A 9,857-nucleotide genomic window follows, 5' to 3' on the forward strand; every position below is an offset into this window, starting at 1 on the left:
GGGGTCAGGGCTGCAGAAGGGACACCAGCGGGGATGGTTTGAGTCCCCTTGAGCCCCTCCACGCTCCCCATGGAGCACTGACTTGCCCTCAGGGTTCTTGTGAGGCTCTTCGAGGAGTGCCTGGGTGACTGCTGATGTCTGGCCAGAGCAAGAGCTGCTCCTGACCTGAGCAGAGGAAATGGGGCAGAGTGGGGGAGAAATCAGATGAGGAGCTGACACTGGGGAGGTGCAGGCTGGAGGGAAAAGCAAGGGCAGGAAGGCCCCGTGCTGCTTTGAACACTTGTGTGAGTCCAGGGTAAGGCAACGAGAAGTGTGATTTATTTAGCACAGATAGAGCAGCTGTTTGGAGGAAGTGTGGGAGGCTTTGGGCAATCACGTTTAATTCCTCAGGACTCTCGTTTACCAACACTCACCGCTTCATTTTACCCCTCCCTTTCTCTCCCTCCCCTGTGGTTATCTCCCCATCGGGCCATGCTGGGTGGATGCTTTAGCTTCTAAGTCTTTACTTCAGTTGCCTGAAGCCGTCAGGACTGTCTGGGCTCGAGGGTTGCCCCCGTCTTTATCTAATCCGTGAGACTGTTTCTGAGTTTCTGACAGTGTTGGAGCCAAGGAAATCCTGCAGTGTTGTGTCAAGGGTATTAAAAACCAGCAACCCACTGCAGCCAGTGACCTTTGAGTGAGCTCTACCTGCACCCACAAGCTCGAAGCCCTGCTGAGTCAAGCCAGTGCTCAGACCAGCCACCCTACACAAGCACACCTTTCCCTTGGGGGCTGTTTCCCTCCCTCAAAATGCACTGCACAGGGTTTGTGCTGCTGGAAGAGGTCTAGCCTCAGCCAGACATCTGTACCAGAGCTCTCATCCTCTATTGCCCAGGATGGGAAGAGAACAACATCACTTCTGGTTTTGGTGTCAGCGGAGATCGCCAGCTCGGCCGGGCACATCCCCTCAGCCCTTCTGCAGAATTTCTGAGCAGTCTGGAATTAACTGTTCTCCTGCAAGTAACTCACTAATAGACATGATTAGCAATTAAGAAAAATGTTATTATCTGTCACATGGGACTGAGGAACTATTCGTGGCGAATCTGTGCGTGACAGTAGTAGGAAAGGGTCCAGGACAGCTACAAAGAAATCAGTACAACAATGTCAAGGAGGTTGTCATGGGCAGAGACATAATGATGGGAGAGGAAGCCAAGAAGATGATCCATGAAAAATGATAATGAACAGCCAGCAGAGTATGCATCATGTTGCACTTGCAGAAGAAGGTAATTTATCATCAGATATGGGTAAAAGTTCTTCCAAAAGATCCAGGAATCAATTGCTAAGTCAGGGAAAAAAAAAAAAAAAAAAAAAAAAAAGAGCAGCGAGCAATAATTTAGCAAAACAACACTCTCCGTACTCATCCTGATGGTCAGTTCAAAAAACTGCTGTTCCTCTTCATCTTCACCTTGTACAAAGCCTTCCACACTGGTTAAAATATCTGAGATCCTTTAATGCAGCTCCTGTCTCCAGGCAATGAGGACTTTTATTTCTGCAGACGCTGAGGGGGTTTCCTGCAGTGAGATTCTCATTGCGCTGTTGCTATTCTCATGCAACGAGAGAGCTGTGTTTCAAGCAGAAGATGCTACGTGCATGGAAATCCCTGGCGGGCTGTTCTCACAGCATGCTGCACACAGGAGCTCCCTGATTTCTTACCCCCAAACGGGTCCCAGGGCATGTCTTGGTGTCTGTAGCCACGTCTGCTGCTGCTGCTGCTGCTGCAGCACCCCTTTGGGCTGCCCCTGCCAGACCTTCAATGGCAATTAGGCACCAACCCATGCAGACAGAGAGATGCTTGGCAGCATTTCCAGGAGCATAAGCAGTGAATTAGCCTCTTACTTACAGCAAAGTACTTCTGAAATTCCACCAAACTTCCTTCCACATCTGAAGGGACCCGAGTGCCTTTGCAGCTCCCAGGGACACCACTGTGCCTGAAGAGCTGTCTCAGAGATGTTGCAGCAAGGGCAGCTCTTCAGGAAGGACACAAGTTGGTTGGGCTCTTCAGGAAAGGCTTTGCTCTAATGCAAAGCTTGCTAAGCCAACAGGCACCAGAGCCAAGCATCATCAGGCTGCTCTTTGTCAGAGCAAACCCTTCGTGAGCTATGAGCTTGTGGTGGTACCGCCAGACTCACCCATTCCTTTCGGTCATGCTTCTCTATTTATTTAACATTAGCCAATTTATTCAAGTGTAAGTTAAGAACCAGTGGATTATAATAAATATTTATTGAAGTTTAACAAATCTGTAGGACCTGTATGTATATTAATCCTCATTATAAGTGCTGTCAGTTACCACTTAACCTACGATAGCTGTCTTCCAAATTTATTATATTAAATACATATTTGATATGACTAATTTACAGCATTAGCAGAATACATTTATGTCACATCCCATATTCTCTGCCTTTTCAGGCTCCTTATGGAGAATCTCTCAGAAACCAGCCAACATACCCCAAACCTGGCAGTGCGATGAACCTTGTGTAAAATCTGTCGACCACCTTGTAAACCAGGACAGCAGTGAACCCAAAACAAAGTGGAGAATAGACACTGCAGCCCTCTCCTCCCTGGGGTCAGTGGGAGCCTGTGTCTTTGCCTTGGCCATATGTTTTGCTGCAGCCTGCTAAATGTCACCAGTCTGTTGTCTGGTATACTCCTCCCATGAACATAGCTGAATTTGGCCTTCAGGTTCAAAATTACTCAAAAGTCAACAGATCATGAATTCCTAATCTTCTTTTCTTTAGTAATCAATTTAAGAAGTCAGAGGGTCCTGATCCCAAACCCACCATACTCAATAAAAAAAGTCCTTTTGATGCCAGTAACACAGAGACAGATTTTCTAAGTCCAGCCACTAATAACACCTGTTTCGTTTCGCTTTGGTTTAGCTGTTTTTTTTTTTACACACATCTGATTTGGGGCTGCATTATCCCAAGCCTGCTCAGAATCATGCCGTGATTTTTGTGCTTGAAGCAAGTGTACACTAAAGTGGGTGTGCAATGAGGTGTGTGCCCATTCAAAGGCAGAGGTGAGGTGTGTTGTGCTGATGTAACGGCACAGTAACTCCATTAGAAATAATGGTAATTATATTGTGACTCACCTTAACGCTACCACATTATATCCTAATGACTGTTCAGTTAATTCATTTTTATTGGCTGTGTCTTGGAATGGAGATTTGGAGTGTGCTGTTAATGTGTTGGAAATTAAGAGTGCACACCCGCCCATGGGGTGTTTGTATCCAGCTGTGCGTTGGTGCTCCTGCCTATACTAAAGAGACTGTGAAATCTAAAGGGTCTTAGTTTTTTCTTTAAAGGGACTTTATGGAAGGAAAGGGAAATGCAGCCCTACCATGGGCCCATGGAGGAATGCTCCCACTGCAAGGAGCTCCCTGGAAAAGTCAAGTGTCCTCAGACAGAGGAAAATCAGAGCATCATTGCCTGTTTTTTAGAGGATGGTGACTTGGTCTGCCCAAGCCACAGCCTCCCCGTACCCTCTAGGACCTCCTGGGTCAGCCTTTGCCTCAGTGAGAGATAGACGACCAGGACATGGCTGGAGCTGGAGCCTTCCCTCCTGCTCCTTTGTTTACAAGCAAAGGGCTCTTTTTGTATGCTGTCTTTGTGGCTCATTATGACCGTAATATATTTGGGGACAGTGTTTTGCAAGGTGCAAATTACCTCCCTCCAGGGAGGACATGGCTTCGGAGCAGAGGCTGTGCCATTCTCTGTTTGTGGCTCTCCAGCCACCCAGACTGATCACTGCAGGTATTTTTAGAAGGTCGTTCTGAAGCAGTAATTTCATCTAGTGATTTTATCTTCTGCCTTTTAGCAAATATTGTTATTTTTCCCCTGCTGTTTCAGATGGTGACAGGTTTTAATGTCAACATCAAATTACCCTGTATTTCTCAGCCCAGTTCTCGAGCCAGGACCTCTGCTGACACATGGAGTCACACTGGTTGTCATTCTCGGCAGAGGGACCAGGACCGTGTGAGCCTTGGAGAATAAATTTCTCTCTTCCCTTTACAAGTGGTCCCCTGAGACCATTTTTTCAAGCAGAGGGATTTTCCACTCTGCAGGACAAACAGTGTCACTCAGAGAAAAAATATGTTAATGCAGGGGAGCTTCATGCCAGAATATCTCTGCGTGTGTGTCAGCCACAGTGGCAATGACAGCACAGCTCGAGCAACAGGCTGCTCAGCTAGCCAGCTTGGGAGTGGCAAAGAGGGAAATCTTTGTGTTTCTCTGTGTTTTGCCCTAACTAAATAAAGAACACTCTTCTTTGGCTTCTGATCTGGATCTTTTGTTTTCAATTGTATTTAATTGTGGGCATCAAACTTGCAAGGGCAGAGTGTCATTTTCCTCTTTAAAAAATAAAAATAAAATTAAAATAGACATCCGGATTTCAAATAACCACCTTGTTAAATAACAACCACTTTAAGGTAGGTCAAACCTGGCCCAAAAACCCTTGACAGTGTGCCTTTGATATATTCTATTAGCCAAGCAAGGGTTTGATGTAAACCAACATACATCGTTTAAAAGAGCAAACTGGATTGTGACGGCTGGTAATCCTGTTTCATTGAAGGACTTCCATCACTTTACCTTTAGCTCTAGGCTGAGGCCTCCAGCAGGAGCTGGAGCCAGTAGAGGCTTGTGAGGAGCCCTGCTCTGGGCAGGGTTTGAGCACGGGGATGTCCCCAGGCTCCACAGCCAGCTTGTGCCAGGGAGGCTCTCTTTGACCTTGCCTTTCACTGCAAGGTCAAAGAGAACCAGGGAGGTGGGATGTGCTCCCTGCACCTCCTCCATCTGGGCAGCATGCGAGGTGGCTGGGCTAGCTGGCTGCTGTGGACACTGTAGGGACCCAAATGGTGCTGAGCTCCTTCTGGCAGGCTCAGCCTGTGCCTGCCTGCCACCTACTCTTGTCCTGTTGCCACTATGAGCAATGTGTCCTCGTGTCACTGTCCCCATGCAGGGTAATGCCCTGGTGGAGGCCAGAAGGGCTGGAGGACATTGCTGGGCCTCACCACAGGCCTGAAGGTGCCACTAGCAGCTGCTGCTCCCTGCTCCCCATTGGGCCTTGTACCACCATGAGGTGTTTTTTTCTGCCACTAATGGGACAAGGGCTTTCATCCTGGAGCCTTCTTCCAGTACCTTGTAGCACTAATAGTAAATAATTTTGTCCAACATGTCCTAAAGGTATTAGTTACATCTACTGTTCTGCCAAATAGATGTTTCTTCCTGGTTTGGCACACAGTGTCTCATTCAGAACAGAAGATAATTGTCTGGCTCAATTGCTGATCTATTTTCTACCCAACGATGGTTTCCCTTTTTGAAAACTGATGATCGATCAGTTACATTAAGGATCACCAGGTGTAATACGCTTCCCACATATTATATTTATTCCAGCGTGGGAGGAATGCATTAGGCTTCATATCATTCAAAGGGGATATTTCTGATGTGAAACCGTGCTGTATTAATGAGACTACCCATCAAAATGGATGGGCCAAATTAAAATAGAACAAATTGAAGACTACTACTTAAAAGTCGCACTGGAACCTCCAGCCTACATTATCTGCTTACACAATTCAAACTGAGCCCATTTTTGGCTCAGACATGTTTACATTCTTATTGGAAAAATATATTAAACAGCATGTAATGATATTTATCTAAAAGGTTGTATTATTTATTTTTATTATTATTTTTATTTTGCCTGATTCCAACCCAAGACAACTGAGCCTTGAGCTCAGAGCTTTAGGATGCTGCAGTAACATGAATGCTGATATAATCTGGGCAAGATAGGTCTGGGAATGGAAGCAAAGACTTTCTTCTATTCCAAAAGAATCACAGTGACTAAGGAATCATTTCACTTCTTTTTGTTACATTTCAAGTTTTACGTTGTATTTTAATAAGTCTGTCATAGTGTACAGACAAAAGGATGTTCAGCTTCTCCTGTAATTAAAGAAAATCACTGTAACAGATAACATTGACTCAGCAGCATTCAATGATCTTGCTTCCACTGCTCCAAACTCCCCTGCTCCTTCCATACCACACTAAAACAAAGTCAGGCTCCAGGCTGCTGCTCTCAGGAGGATCCATCTCCCCCAAATTTAGCTTCTGGAGATGGACACTAAGTCAATCATTCAGAGTCTCACTCTAGGATAATTTGTCCCATGCAACTTAGCCATATGTGTTAAGCCCATTAATTTCCTCTACACCAGCCCTGGAAGCAAACTGGGCAGGAGGTTGGCAACATGCCTCCAGCAGTGGAGGAGCTATCACTTTGATGTATCCCAAGAAATTCCCAAGGGACTGTAATGCTTTTGAAGCTCCCGCTAGCATCCCTGGCTGATACCCAGAATTTCTCCTGGAATTTCAACTGCAATCAACATGTTAGAGTGGACCCAATCCTGTCGATGGCCAGCATTACCTGGTCAGAACATCCCCTGCAGATGGGAAAGAAACCTTTCCAGTGCTATATTTCATAGCTTCACATAACCTAGGGAGCTCTCCTTTAAGATTTGATTTCTTTCTCTCCCTTAGACAAGTTAGCTGTGGACAAAATCACCTACAGTTAAAGTTAGTCCATTGGAAACTGTGAATATTATATTGTTCTTTGTTCAAGAAAGAAATTAAAGAAATGGATTTGGCCTTTATTTTTTCATTTGAACTTCTCTGCTTGAGCTGCATTTTTCTATTGCCTCTGTGACTCTGCCTTCGTTATGTTATTAAAAGCAAAGTAATTTATGATTGCCAGTCTTGCAGTCTCTAATTATTTCTGGCTGTGCATCACAATTATTAACTTGAGTATTCACCCTTTTTTTAACAGGATGAAAGACATTCAACTGCTTTTGAATGAGTTACTTGTAGGTACCCATGCACCCACCCTTGAAAGCCACAGTGTCTGGTCAATAATGACACTTTCCCCTTTTGATATGTCGTTTATTCCTGGTGCAAGACAAGCTGTTGGATTTACATCGAAGACGAGCCCCAGTCACAGGTTATGTGAGGCTTGGTTTTAGCACCTGGGTGTACTAAAGCACCTTGCTCTGGGCATAATCTTATTCAAGACCATGCAATAAAGCATGAGCTCAGCATGAACTAGAATATCAATATATCACTGCTGTTCTCTCTCTCTCTTTTTTTCTTCTCCCCCCCCCCCCCCCCCCCCCCCCCCCGGTTTGCACTGGTTTTCCATTTACTTCTGCAAGTTAATGAAGACATCCGTTCTCATCCCAACAGCTCTCTGCTACTGGCTTTCTGAGAAACGGAACAGCACTATTTCAGCAATTTTGATCAACTGAGAAAATACTGCCCTGTTTTTATGGAGGTCAGGATAGTCATTATATTCAGGACATTTCTATAGACAGACACAAGGAATGGACAATAAATGGGAAAATCAGATCTCTGAAATGAGTTTGGATACCCTGGAGATATGTTACACGCTAGTAGGAAAATCTCAAGCAGAAATACCCTGGCCAGGTGTGGTGCTCGTGAGAAGCAGAAATTTTCAAAAAGGGCTGGGGGATCCCCCAACTTTTTGCAACAGAAACCCCAAAGCAGAAACCCAGTTTATGTCAGTTAGTGTGGCTTTGCCAGTCTCTGCGGCCCCTTTTATTCTTGCTGGAAAAAAAATAAATAAGCCTGCGATGTGCTCTGCTGAATTCCAGATTTCATCTGTATCAATCATTTCCCCATGTACTAGCACAAAAATATGCTACCTGGCCCAAATACAGCAATCAAAGTGCTCTATGCCAAACAGTGCATCTCTGTGAGTGAAGCCATCTTGGAATGCTTTTTGGGTACAATCTCCCACTTTTCTGCAAAAAAGACCATTTGTCCATAAAGCGCACCTCTTCTTTATGATCTTTAAGATAGCTTTTATGGTAGGTGTAACTACATGCAAAGGAAGGAGCGGGGGGAAACCTTTAAGTATTTTGCATTTATAGTTATATGTAGTTTTATTGCAGAGTCAGTAAAAATCCCTGCTGATTATGTCATTGCTGAGGCAATCAGGTGCCAAAAATATTTTTTTTTATTTCATCTGAGCAATAATCATTTTCTGCCTGAACAGTAGACCCAGTTATTGTTTCTTCCCTTATGTTTTCATTAATTAGAAGGAAGTGGAGAGGTAACAAACGACTCCCTGGATGCTGAAGTGTACATTTTTCACTGTCAGGTTATAAGAGGCAATGGGCAAAGACAATATATCCTGTCAGATGTGAGAGTACTTATTGTCAGCATGGTTTGTAAAAATAGAAAGTGAGGTAGCTTTTCTGGATGGAGTTGAAGCTATCTATGGATAGAGTTTAATCTGACTAATTATAACTAAAGGCTTTGGCAAACAGCATCATGTAGCAGCGAGAATACTGGATGGTGCTTTTTTTTTTTTTTTCTTATCAAGTCCATGTGAATGTTAATGTGTGTAAGTGTAAAATCGACTTCTATTAAATCTTCTAAATTGCCGTGCACTTCTTCACCCGCAATGCCTCACTTCTTCATAACTGCGCTGCGGAGTTACTGGTAAAAGTATTAAAACTCTTTGAAACAGTCATATATCTTCTGGTTTACAGGAAGTGCTTCAAGCGAAGAGAAAAAAAAGGGATAATTTCCGAGGAGCACTTCTCTCTTGCAGCAGAGCAGAGTGGGGAAGGCAGCTTCATCTGCAGCCGCCCGCCTGGCCAGGCTCCACGTTCTCCAGCAGTTCCCCAAGCACTGCTGCAAGGAAACCTCACCTCCCTTCGGGGGAAGGTGATGTCTCTCACCAGAACAGCAACCAGAAGCAAACCCGGGTGCCTGTGCCTTGGTCTGGAGGTCTGGGGGAGCTCAAGGAGCTTTCTCTTTCTCTCTCTCTTGCCAGGATGCAGGAGCCCAGGGCAGCTGAGCCCCCCAGGCTGAACCCAGCCCCTGGCCATGGGCAGCAGATGGGACATGGGGATGAGCTGATGGCTGATAAGCTACAAGAGGATGGAAAGAATAGAATAGAATAGAATAGAATAGAATAGAATAGAATAGAATAGAATAGAATAGAATAGAATAGAATAGAATAGAATTACAGCTCAGATCTTCACTGTCGTAGTTTGTCTTTCCTACACTGGCTTCCATCAGGTTAGAAATTAACCTAGCCATAAGCTGGCCTTGCTCTCTTGGAAGTGTCTTTCTGTAAATGTTATGATAATATTTTCAGTGTGAAGCTGTGGGTATTTCACAATTTCACATTGCAGGACAACTGTGATGACTACTGAGAGCATTTGCAGACACAAAAGCTTGACAGCATTGCTGCTGCTTGCATGGCTCTTGGAGATGTGTGCATGTCCAAAAAAAAAAAAAATGAAGAAGAAAACAGAGAAAAAGAAAAAGTAAAGCAAGGAAAAGAGAGAGAATGTTGAATTAAACATAAAAAGAAACTTATCTGAGTTGAAGGGAGATTTTATCTTCCATCCTGCCTAATACTAAATGTGAAAGGTCACTAATGATAGTGTGCTATGGAAAGGAGAAGACGTTGGAGATAATATAAAGGAGACCACCAGCAAATTTCAGCAGTTTTACATCAGAATGTGACTCCAGCATGGGGAATTAGAGGACACTGACCTGAAGGCCACTGCCAGCACCCAGGGAATCCTCAGCTCCGGTGCCTGAGCAACCCCGGTGCAGGCTGCAGCTGGGGCTGAAATCTCCTGCTTCCCCCGCAGCAGCTCCCTGCTGGGATCGGGGATGCCCAGGATGCTCAGAAACCCAACACTGTGCTAAAATTGGTGAGGGAGCCTCTCCTTGCTGTCGTATCATAAAACACATCTATAAAATGAGGAAGGAAGAAAGAGGATGGAATAAAATGAGGAA

Source organism: Aythya marila, assembly GCF_965140915.1.
Source record: "Aythya marila genome assembly, chromosome: 16".
NCBI classification, from domain to species: domain Eukaryota; kingdom Metazoa; phylum Chordata; class Aves; order Anseriformes; family Anatidae; genus Aythya; species Aythya marila.